This window comes from Anomaloglossus baeobatrachus, chromosome 8 (assembly GCF_048569485.1).
Source record: "Anomaloglossus baeobatrachus isolate aAnoBae1 chromosome 8, aAnoBae1.hap1, whole genome shotgun sequence".
Taxonomy (NCBI): Eukaryota; Metazoa; Chordata; class Amphibia; order Anura; family Aromobatidae; genus Anomaloglossus; species Anomaloglossus baeobatrachus.
Genome location: NC_134360.1, coordinates 129,380,306 through 129,392,402, shown reverse-complemented (window position 1 = coordinate 129,392,402; position 12,097 = coordinate 129,380,306).

Here is a 12,097-nt window from a genome sequence, read left to right as displayed (position 1 = left end):
CCCCCGCAGCACTGATTGGAGCGATCGTGCTATGATGCACAATCATTCCAATCAGCATGCAGAGGGGGCTGCTGACCTGGCGGTGACCGCTCTCTCAAGGCTTGTTTTGGCCTGGAGAGCCCTCCCCCAGCCATTCTGCACTGTGCACCCGCTGGTAGTTGTAGCCACGCTGCTCGCCACCGTATTCCGACCGCCTGATCTTTGCTGTCGCCACCTGATCTCTGCTGCCCGACCTCTGCTGCTTCCCCTGACGAAGCTGCCTGTCAGCGTAACGCGTGGGGATCTCTCCACGGCCTCCTCCACAGCACACTTGCTTTTCAGCTCCTTCATTCTCCCTTGTTGCATGCAAACTTTTGGCCACACTGGGCCCGGTGGGTAACTATGCTCTTTCTGATCATTTTTTGATCTGATATCCAGCACTTACGTGCTTATGATATAGCGATTCTGATCCACCTCTTTGCAGCTATGACACCATGGCTAGCGCATGATTTCCCTGAGTCTGGCTATTCTGGATAATTTATTTGGCTTTCACCTGCAGCTTTTGATATATGTATTGCTACTTTGTAACACTCACGTAGCTTCTATTAGCATTGTAATTGTGTTTAAGGGGTTCTTTTTCTTACATGATCTCAAACATTGTGGTGATCATATATCTCTATTTGCTGGCTATTTGATCTATGCCATATGCACTTTGGCGCTGAGATATACTGTCATGTTGTGCAATTTCAATGACCATGGTTATAATTTCATGTGCTAAATCCTTAATGTATTAAAACACTTGTCAGTGCGGGCCCCCCCCCCTTTTTTTTTCTTTTTTTTTCCTGCCTTGCTGGGAATTAACCCTTAAGGTGCCGACTGCACATTATTGTCCGAACTCATCTTTGCATGCCACTAAATATTGTACTTACAATGGGGAGAATTCTTTGATACATTTTGTGGATATTTTGGATCTATTCATTAGCAAAAAATTTTTTAGATCTGTATCAATTGGTATATTATCCCGGAGCTATTGTATTACAACTTGAGGCCTTTTTGTGATGTATTGTCTGTTTTAAGTGATTTTAAATTGTGTGTTTCTTCATTGACCCAATAAAATATTATTATACATTATTGAAATTTCTTTATTATTATTCTTGATGTGCGCCCGGGTTATGTGTGCCTTTTTCTCCTTTGTGTACGACCTCTGCTGCTGTCGCCACCTCCACCGGTGCCCGACCTATGCTGCCACCGCCTGATCTCTGCTGCCCGACTTCTGCTGCTGACGCCACCGCCGGTGCCTGATCTCTGCTGCTGTTGCCGCCTCCGCTGGTGCCCGACCTCTGCTGCCGCCGCTGCCCGATCTCTGCTGCCACCACTGCCCAATCTCTGCTGCTGCCGCTGCCCGATGTGTGCTGCAGTCACTGCTTGATCTTTGCAGCCGCTGCAACCCGATCTGCCCCCTTTGGTCTCTTCATCTGCCCCCCCCTCTGATCGCTCTGCCCCCCCTCGGCTTCTCCTGTCCCCCCCCTCGGCTTCTCCTGTCCCCCCCTCGGCTTCTCCTTTCCCCTCGTCATCCCTTTGCCTGCTGCCGCCGTTGTCCGGATCCTCCTGCCTGGGTGCCCGATGTTTTCATCGTCCGGACTCGTCTGCGTCCTTCCTGGGTCCTTTTTGAGTCATCTATCTAGCTGCCTTTTGTACCTTCTGCTGTTCTTCTGGTCACTGCTATTCCTGCTGGTCCTATGAGTATAAATTTTCTTTTTATTTTATTTTTTTTTTCTCCCTATCCCTTGTTGTTTTTTTGTACCTCATCTGTCTATGTGTCTTGCAGCCGCCGAGCGCAGATCCATGATGCACATCACGGATCCTGTGTCCGTGCTCAGTGTTGCACAGGATTATTTTTTTTTTAGGGATGCCTTTTTAGTATGTTTTTATATTTTGCTACAAAATTTTAATCAAGTCATTTTCTTTTTCTTTCTAGGTTTTTTTTTCTACTAATAAATTATTTACAGAAACACACACACATACACTAATAAAGTTTTAGTTTGTTTTTTTTTTCACGCCCCACACACCCCACACAATGTCCCACTTACGCCGCTCATCCCGACGACAACTTTTTTCGGTCCAGAAGGCATATGCCCATGTTGCCTCTGAAACCGAGAGTGAGGGAGAAGACCCCACATCCTTATATTCCTCCCACTCCTCCTCTTCCTCCTCCTTCAGTGAAGAAGAAGAAGCAGCACCAAGAAGCCGCAGAAGAAGAAGTGGACAACAGCCAAGGGTGAGTGACCCCCAATCCAGCACTAGTGCTACTGCCCTCCAATCCAACACTAGTGCTACTGCCTCCCAACCCAGCACTAGTGCTAGTGTGGCGCCCTGGACAAGCCAGGGGCCACAGAGAACGACACCAACACACCCCACACTCCCGGCAGGCACATCAAAGTCAGACACAAAACCCTTGTTGCCTTCCTCCAGGGGCTGATGTCCACACCAGGGGGTGGAGCCAGGCGGTTGTTCTCCGCCCACCGAGGAGTTCACAGTCCTGGAGGCGGGAAAACAGTCAGTTTAGTTTTGGAGGAGAGAGTGAGCAGTAGTAAAGTGGCAAGAGAGCAGACTGAAGTTGGTCCGGGTGTGCGGCCCGGATGGAGCAGCAAGGTTGGCAGACGGTGGTGACCGTCTGCAGGGGTGGCATATCGGAGTTTACCGTAAGGACCGTGGACGGGCGGTGGCCCGGCGGTACCGGACCGGTACACATAGAGAAGTCAGCACCATCTGGCAGGGGCTTACGGACCCCGGCAAGGCTAGGAGTCGCCGTGAATTTGCCAAATTCGTTAGCTAAGGGGACCTCGTGGGTTCCCCAGCAGCCAAGTCCCGACAGAAGGCAACAGTCCGACCAGGAGAGGGAGACACTGCCACCGCCAAGGCAACCGTTTCCCAGGGCCAGCGCCTGCGGGCAAAAGGGGCTCCTCCGGCCCATATCCAAGCCGGGGAGCGGGTTACCGGTGGGAACCCATTGGAACCGTTTACAGTACATAGCTGCAGGGAAAGGCAATGACCATCAACCTGCCGGGAGAAACAACACCGCAGCCGTCTGTGGGACCCGTCCATCCAGCCGTGTGTTTTACCGAGAACTGTGTCCTCATCATTGGCTGAGTGAGTACCATTGTGCCGTGCGACACAGCGCTGCCCCCGCGACCCTGCACCTCACCAGGCCCCTTAACCCGCCTTCCATCCATCCATCATCCCTACCTACCCCATCACCGGGCCCCGGGACAACCAACCCCCTACCCACGGAGGGTAGAACTAACATCAAAGCTGCTCCCTGTCACTGCTCCCGGGATCCCCGTCTAGAGCAGCGGTGGTGTCACCAATATCACCACAACCGTGGGTGGCGTCACGGACAATATCTAAAATCCCCACAATCAAACCCCCTTTTCACTCACGGGCGAGGAATGCCGCTCGAGTCCCCGGGATCTGGCCCACCGCTCGAGCCACCTCCGAGCAGCAGCAGCAGCAGCCGGACCCAAGCAGTGGGAGAGCGCAGCGTCCCCTCCTCCGCCCGCGACAGCTTGGCGTCACGAACAGGATCTTACCGTTCTACCAACTGGTGGAAGTGCGCCTTGTGTGACCGCCGGAGGTGTCCGGCCGAAAAATTTGTGAAGCCGCCATCTTGGGCGCGAAGAATTCCCGCTCGAGCGTCTCCTCGAGAAGTGGAGGCGCGAAGGCCAAAACCCCGCTCCTATAGAGGAGGAGCCGGAAAGAGACTAAGGGGGACGAAATGGCGGCTGGTCGCATGTGAGCGCGGCTATAAAAGCAGGAACGCCAGGACCCTGCAGCCATCTTGTTACTGGGAGAGGCCGCCAGCAAGATGTATATGCCGTCCCGTAGCACCGTAGCCCCCGCGCCTGGAACCGCGGCGTGGGTGGAGATCAGGACCGCGCAGCTCCAACAGCGGCTGCAGGTCAAGATGCAGCTCCTCTTGGAGGAGTGGGAGACCGACATGACGGAGGTCATAGCGACCGTGCGGAAACGCGAGGAGGAAGTTGCGGAAGGGAGGGTGAGTGACCCACGCCCCGGTACCCCAAGTGGGTCGGTCATCGTGGCTGCGGGACCCGGTCTGAACCTGCTTGCCCTGCTACCTCCCTCGCTACCCGTCCCAGCTGCCGTGACCCCGCCACTAGGCCCGCTACCCCCGCAACCGGTAGCAATACCCCGCATGTCCGCCCAGGCAGATCGACCTGTAGCCGGAGCCCGTGACCGACCGGAAGTGCTACCCTGGAAGGTGCAGAAGCCTGAGCCGGAGGCATCCCCCGAAACACTCCCCGAGCCGGAGGAAAGCCCCTGTACCCATCCCCCACACCTCGGCTGAGGTTGCGCCGGGTTGTCGCTGCAAGGCAGCGCCCCAGGCCAAGTCACCGCGGGACCTTCCGCCCAGATCACCAGCGGTGGGCAGTGTCCAGAAGGTCTCGCGGGGCCCGACCCGTGCGCCGGAGCTCGCAGCAGCACCGTACTGGGATAGGGAGCTGACACCGCTGGGCCCGGAGATGGCAGAACGGGAGAAGAAGAAGGCAGAGATGGTGGCCCGTACAATCCGGGAGAAGGAGAGCCTGAGGCAAGCGACCTTCCGCGTCCGGGGCCCCCTGTATGTAGGGCAGGTGAGGCGGTTTGATGTCCGCCGGGGCTATGGCTTTATATATGAACTGGGCCTGGAGGCCGAAGTCTTCATAGCCCGGCGAGACTTTAACGCCCACCTGCCAGAAGAGCACCCAGGCCGCAACCTGATGCCAGGGGACCTGGTACAGTACACCCGGCACTGCGGGGAGAGGGGGTGGTTTGCGCTGGATGCAAAGTTGAGGGGCAGCCAAGAGGCCCGTGTGTGCACCGCGCCCCCTCCCCCAAGTGATGCCGAGGACTCAGAGTGATGGCAGCGGAACACCGTTGTCGTTGTCCCCCATTGGGACCACCAGAGTGCTGTTTAATGTTTGAAAAAGAATGATAAGTGAATGAAACAGAAGAAGAGTTACCTGATTGTCAGCTTGATTTACACCGGTCGTTTCCGGCAACTGGTCCCCGTTGGGACCCCCTTTACAATTATGCATAAGGAACTCCTTATTAACAGGCCCGAGAACTAGCAGGGCAACCACAAACTTGTGGCATGTAAATAAATATGTTTTTGTTGGCTTTTACCGTTACCCGCCTCCGGAGAGGCAGATTGGAGGAAGGGCCCGCAGTGGAGCAGGCTGGGGCCCAGCTACCACCGGAACCGGTGGCGATCCTCTGGAGGGGTTCAGGGGTTCCCCATGGACGTGGGTCCCCTGAAAAGGACAGAACCCGCTCGGGCAACTTGTGCAGAACTGGGGTCAAGGGGTGCTGCCTGTTTGCTTAGGGGCAGCATCAGGGCCAGGTTGCTTGGGTGGGAGAGAGCGGAAGCCGTACCGTTATGCAACGTTTAAGTAAGAGTACCTCCCGATGTGGGAAGATGTTATTTTACTTGTAATGTGTTACCGTTTTTCTATTTTTCAGTTTGTGAAAATAAAACTGGTGATGGACGGGCAGCCCGCGGACGGTCTGCATTTAACTAAGGGGGAATGTGGCGCCCTGGACAAGCCAGGGGCCACAGAGAACGACACCAACACACCCCACACTCCCGGCAGGCACATCAAAGTCAGACACAAAACCCTTGTTGCCTTCCTCCAGGGGCTGATGTCCACACCAGGGGGTGGAACCAGGCAGTTGGTCTCCGCCCACCGAGGAGTTCACAGTCCTGGAGGCGGGAAAACAGTCAGTTTAGTTTTGGAGGAGAGAGTGAGCAGTAGTAAAGTGGCAAGAGAGCAGACTGAAGTTGGTCCGGGTGTGTGGCCCGGACGGAGCAGCAAGGTTGGCAGACGGTGGTCACCGTCTGCAGGAGTGGCCTATCGGAGTTTACCGTAAGGACCGTGGACGGGCGGTGGCCCGGCGGTACCGGACCGGTACACAAAGAGAAGTCAGCACCATTTGGCAGGGGCTTACGGACCCCGGCAAGGCTAGGAGTCGCCGTGAATTTGCCAAATTCGTTAGCGAAGGGGACCTCCTGAGTTCCCCAGCAGCCAAGTCCCGACAGAAGGCAACAGTCCGACCAGGAGAGGGAGACACCGCCACCGCCAAGGCAACCGTTTCCCAGGACCAGCGCCTGCGGGCAAAAGGGGCTCCTCCGGCCCATATCCAAGCCGGGGAGCGGGTTACCGGTGGGAACCCATTGGAACCGTTTACAGTACATAGCTGCAGGGAAAGGCAGTGACCATCAACCTGCCGGGAGAAACAACACCGCAGCCGTCTGTGGGACCCGTCCATCCAGCCGTGTGTTTTACCGAGAACTGTGTCCTCATCATTGGCTGAGTGAGTACCATTGTGCCGTGCGGCACAGCGCTGCCCCCGCCACCCTGCACCTCACCAGGCCCCTTAACCCGCCTTCCATCCATCCATCATCCCTACCTACCCCATCACCGGGCCCCGGGACAACCAACCCCCTACCCACGGAGGGTAGAACTAACATCAAAGCTGCTCCCTGTCACCGCTCCCGGGATCCCCGTCTGGAGCAGCGGTGGTGTCACAAATATCACCACAACCATGGGTGGCGTCACGGACAATATCTAAAATCCCCACAATCAAACCCCCTTTTCACTCACGGGCGAGGAACGCCGCTTGAGTCCCCGGGATCCGGCCCACCGCTCGAGCCACCACCGAGCAGCAGCAGCCGGACCCGAGCAGTGGGAGAGCGCAGCGTCCCCTCCTACGCCCGCGACACTAGTGCCCCACAGCCTAGCACTAGTGATCCCCTCTGATCCCCAGCCCCTGCAAACTTTGCACCACAGATTCAAGATTTCATTCCCCAATCAGGAATCCAGTTTGAGACTGCCAACCTCAGTGAACTAGACTTTTCAAAGTCTTTTTCATTGAGCAGTTCATAAGTCTCATGGTGGTGCAAACCAATTTGTACGCCGAACGTTTTCTGGCTCAAAACACTGCTTCCTCATTTTTTAACTGGTCTCCCATTGACGCAATTGAAATGATAAAGTTCTGTGGTCTGGTTCTTCATATGGGGTTAGTGAAGGAGCCTGAAATCCGCCAATACTGGAGTGTAGATATTTTATATAAAACTCAAGTATTTCGCCTGGTAGTGACCCGTCACCGTTTTGAGTCAATCCACAAATTTCTTCATTTCAGGGACAATTCGGAGTGTCTTCCCCGAGATGACCCGAATTTTGAAAGGCTTTTCAAAATTCGTCCGGTCACCGATCACTTCAGCAACAAGTTTGCTGAAGTGTACATTCCCGAGATATCTGCGTGGATGAAACCCTCATCCACTTCAAGGGGAGGCTGAGATTCTGTCAGTACCTGCCCAACAAGAGGGCCAGGTATGGAATCAAACTCTATAAACTCTGCGAGAGTAACTCAGGGTAAACTCAGAGGTTTAGAGTTTATGAGGGAAAAGAAACCCAGATCGAACCCCCGGAATGCCCACCTCCTCTGGGGGTGAGTGGGAAAATCGTGTGGGGTTTGGTGCACCCACTGCTGGATAAGGGTTATCACGTATATGTTGATAACTTTTATACCAGCATCCCACTATTCAGGTCCCTTGCTGCCAGAGTTACTGCAGCGTTCGGTACTGTGCGCAGAAACCAGAGGGGTCTTCCTACGCCACTAACTGGGCAGCTGCTCCGAAAAGGTGAAAGCAGAGCCCAGTGTAGCGACAATATGCTTGTGGTCAAGTTCAGAGACAAGAGGGACATCTTTTTCTTGACCACAATCCATGATCCTGGCACCACCACCACCACCACTGTTTGGGGTTCTCTTTCACAGGTCCAGAAACCTAACTGTGCCTTGGGGTACAACTGTTACATGGGAGGAGTTGATCTCTCTGATCAAGTCTTCCAGCCCACAGTGCAGCACGAAAGGCTAAGGTGTGGTACAAGAAGCTGGCTGTGCACCTCGTACAGATGGCACTGTACAACATATTTGTGCTATCATGATGTGCAGGCAGCACCAACACCTTCCTTCACTTCCAGGATGTAGTGGTCAAGGCCCTGATGTTTGGATATCAGGAGGTAGTGGACCTCAGTACCTCTGGAACTGAAGGTTCTTGTTTTGTACGAGGGCAACATTTCCCAGGCAAGGTCCCGCAAGCAGCCAGAAAAGGTAGGACACAGAGAAAATGTAGAGTGTTCCACAGGAACGGGATTAGAAAGGAAACATCATGGCAATGCGACACCTGCCCCGAAAAACCTGGACTCTGCATCACGGACGGTTTCAGAATCTATCACACATACATGCCAACCTGACATACTCCCCACAACTCACACAACATACACACAAAAAAAAAAACAGCACTCACGCATACCATTCTGATGTAGTCCCCTCAACTCACATAACACATACACAGCCAAAAAAAAAAAGCACTCAAGCCAACCTGATGTTACCTCCATCACATGCCAACCTGACGTTCACTCCCATAACAAAAACACATACTTTCATCTTGAAGATGCAACACAGATTTTGGGATGGGGCGTTGATCCAGCGAACTGGTCTGATTGCCATATGAGGAGTCAGGAAGGAATTTTTCCCCTAATGTGGAGTTTTTGCCGCATGGGGTTTTTGCCTTCCTCTGGATCAACATGGGGGACATGGGGGTTCAAAGTACTCAGCACTCATCTACATAGGTTCCCTGGGGGTTCTAGTTTCCACATTGGGGTCATATATGTGGGGTTTCAACTGTTTAGGCACATCAGGGGCTCTCCAAATGCGACTTGACACCCGCAGATCAGTCCATCAAAATCTGCCCTCCAAAACTTCACTTCTTCCTGTCTGAGCCCTGCCGTGCACCTAAACAGTGGTTTTCCACCACATATGGGGTATCCGCGTACTCAGGAGAAATTTCACAACAAATTTTATGGGGCAATTTTTCCTGATACACTTGAGACAATTAAAAATTTTGAGCTCAAAGAACATTTTTGTGGAGAAAATGTGATTTTTTTATTTTCTCGGCTCAAAGTTCCAATCTAATGTGAAGCATCTGGGGGATAAAGGTGCTCAATACACATCTAGATATGTTCCTTGGGGGGATTAGTTTCCAAATTGGGGTCACATGTGGGGGGTTTCCACTGTTTAGGCACATCAGGGGCTTTTCAAACGCAACATGGCATCTGCTAACGATTCCAGACAATTTTGTGTTTGAAAAGTTAAATGGCGCTCCTTGTCTTCTGAGCCCTGCCGTGCGCCTAAACACTGGTGTTTCACCACATATAGGGTATCTGCGTACTCAGGAGAAATTGCACAAAAAATTTTATGGGACAATTTTTCCTGATACCCTTATGAAAAAAAAAGCTACCTGGTTGAAGTAACAATTTTGTGGTAACATTTTTTTTTTTTATTTTTTTTTTCATGGCTCAACCTTATAAACTTCTGTGAAGCTCCCAGGAATTCAAAGTGATCACTAAACATCTAGGTAAATTCCATGAGGTGTCTAGTTTCCAAAATGGGGTCACTTGTGGGGGAGCTCCATCGTTTAGGCACCTCAGGGGGTCTCCAAATGCAACATGGCATCCGCTAATGATTGCAGACAATTTTGCGTTTGAAAAGTCAAAAGGCGCTCCTTGCATTCTGAGCCCTGCCATGCACCTAAACAGTGGTTTTCCACCACATATGGGGTATCTTCGTACTCAGGAGAAATTGCACAACAAATTTTATGGGGCAATTCTTCCTGATACCCTTATGAAAAAAAAAAAGCTACCTGGTTGAAGTAACAATTGCACAGGAAATCATCCAAATAATGCAGCACGGAATCAAGGCCTGCTTCTTCCGTAATAACCCACTCAAGAAAACAACTAAACTTCTCAAAATAAGAACAAGGCAAGCACCAATCCACATAAAACCTAAGGCCACTTTACACACAGAGAGAAATCTTTGGCAGATCTGTGGTTGCAGTGAAATCATGGACATATTGTTCCATTTGTACACAGCCACAAACCTGGCACTGATTATCCACAATTTCACTGCAACCACAGATCTGCCGCAGATTTATCTCTGTGTGTGAAGTGGCCTTTACTCTCCCACCAACACCACAGAAGATGAAAACTATCTGAATGCACTGGTAACAGGTGAAAAGCTGCCTCAATGTCTGCTTTAGTCAGGAGGGAACCCCTACCAAGCTTCCACAACTAGTCCACCGCCCTGTCAAAACGGACATACGATACGGACACTAGTTCCGGGTCGATGCCATCATTCACTGAGTTACCTAGAGGATAAGACAAATGGTGAATTAGCCGAAACTTGTTAATCTCCTTCGGGACAACCCCCCATGGAGAAACTACTAAATCCGGCTGAGACGGGACATCAAATGGCCCTGCCATACGCCCAAGTTCCACCTCCCTGTGCAACTTCTCAATAACCACCTGTGGGTCAACTTAAGATTCTTAAGCCAAAGTTCGCCAGGCTCAACTAGTGACAGAATTTTAAAACCCAAACTAAAACCTTCCCGCAGCAACTCTGCCATCTCCTGGTCAGGGTACCTACTTAGAAATGACAGCATCTGATCAACCCTCACCAGGGTCCTCCCTTTTCATTGAAGACTCAGTGGCCTTCATTTTTCCTTTTTTAAAGCCCTTAAGGTAACTCCTCAGAAGCTCAGATGCATGATGTGTGAGGTGAAGTGTTAGTGCTGCAAGTGCAGAATTGACATATAATCCACTTCAGTGATCAAGCATTGCAGTGGATTATTTCAGTGATCAGAGTGATGAAAGTTAGTGTCCCTTAAAGGGACTAAGTAAAAAAGTAAAAACAAAAGTTGGAAAAGTATAAAAAAAAAATCTGAAAAAAAGAACTAAAGTAGATACATATGTACACACATTAGGTATTGTCGGGTCCGTAACAAACCGGTCTAAAAAACTGACACACTACTTAACCCTTTCAGTGAACATAGTAAAAAAAAAAGTAGCAAAAACTGATTTTATCATACACCTGACAAAAAAGTGGAATAAAACGCATTCAAAAAGTCATATATAAATAAAAATGGTACTGCTGCAAACTTGATCTTGTACCGCAAAAAAATTGGACACCATACAACTCCATCAGTGAAAAAATATAAAAGCCATAGCTCTCTGAATATAGCAATGCAAAAATTATATTTTCTCTGAAATAGTTTTTATGTTGTAAAAGCGGCAAACATTAAAAAAATATATATAAATGTGGTATCACTGTAATTGTAGCAACCCAAAAGATAAAGCTGTCTTATTATTTTATGACATTGGGGACGGCGTAAAAAAACAAAACAATTCCTGAATTGCTGTTTCTTCATGATTCTGCCTCAGAAAACGCGTAATAGAAAGCGATCAAAAAACATTATTTGGCCCAAAATGATACCAATAAAAACCCCAACTCATTCTGTAAAAACAAGCCCTCAAGTGATACTGTCGGCAGAAAAATAAAAAAAAACTATAGCCTTCAGCATTCGGTGATGCAAAAAAAACTTTATTTTGTAATAAAAACAAACATTTGTTAGCGTGATTGTAGCCAAAGCTATAAAAAGGTATAAACCTCATATAGCTGTAATTGTGCTGATCAGAGGAATAAAGCTGCCCTATCACTTATACCGCAAAGTGAACAATATAAAAAAAATTAAAAATGAAGCCAATTCTTCAACTGCTGTTGATTTGTTCATTTTGTCTCCCAAAGATTGTGGTACGGCACGGCTCCTATTTATCCTGCACTCTACACTGAACACTTACATCAGGGATTACATGTAAATCTCTGAAAAATGTGGTTCAGACAAAATTTCCAATAGAAAATTCACTGTAATGAGGGAATCATTTTGACCTCATTTCTGGCCTGTGGTCCGGCATTGTCAATCTTTTTACACGATTTTTTAGACGTGCATAAAATCACGGTCATCAACACTTTAGTTCACCTTTGAAAAGAAGGACACCATTGAACAGAGGTCAAATGAAGTCCGGAGTAACTCTGCTGCCTCATTAATGAACGGATCCGTCGTGTATTTCACCTGAATCACATATTTCAGAGATGTGGATGGATACCCCGATGTGACTGCTCAGCATAGAGCACAGGATAAATGTGAACTGATCCAAAATGT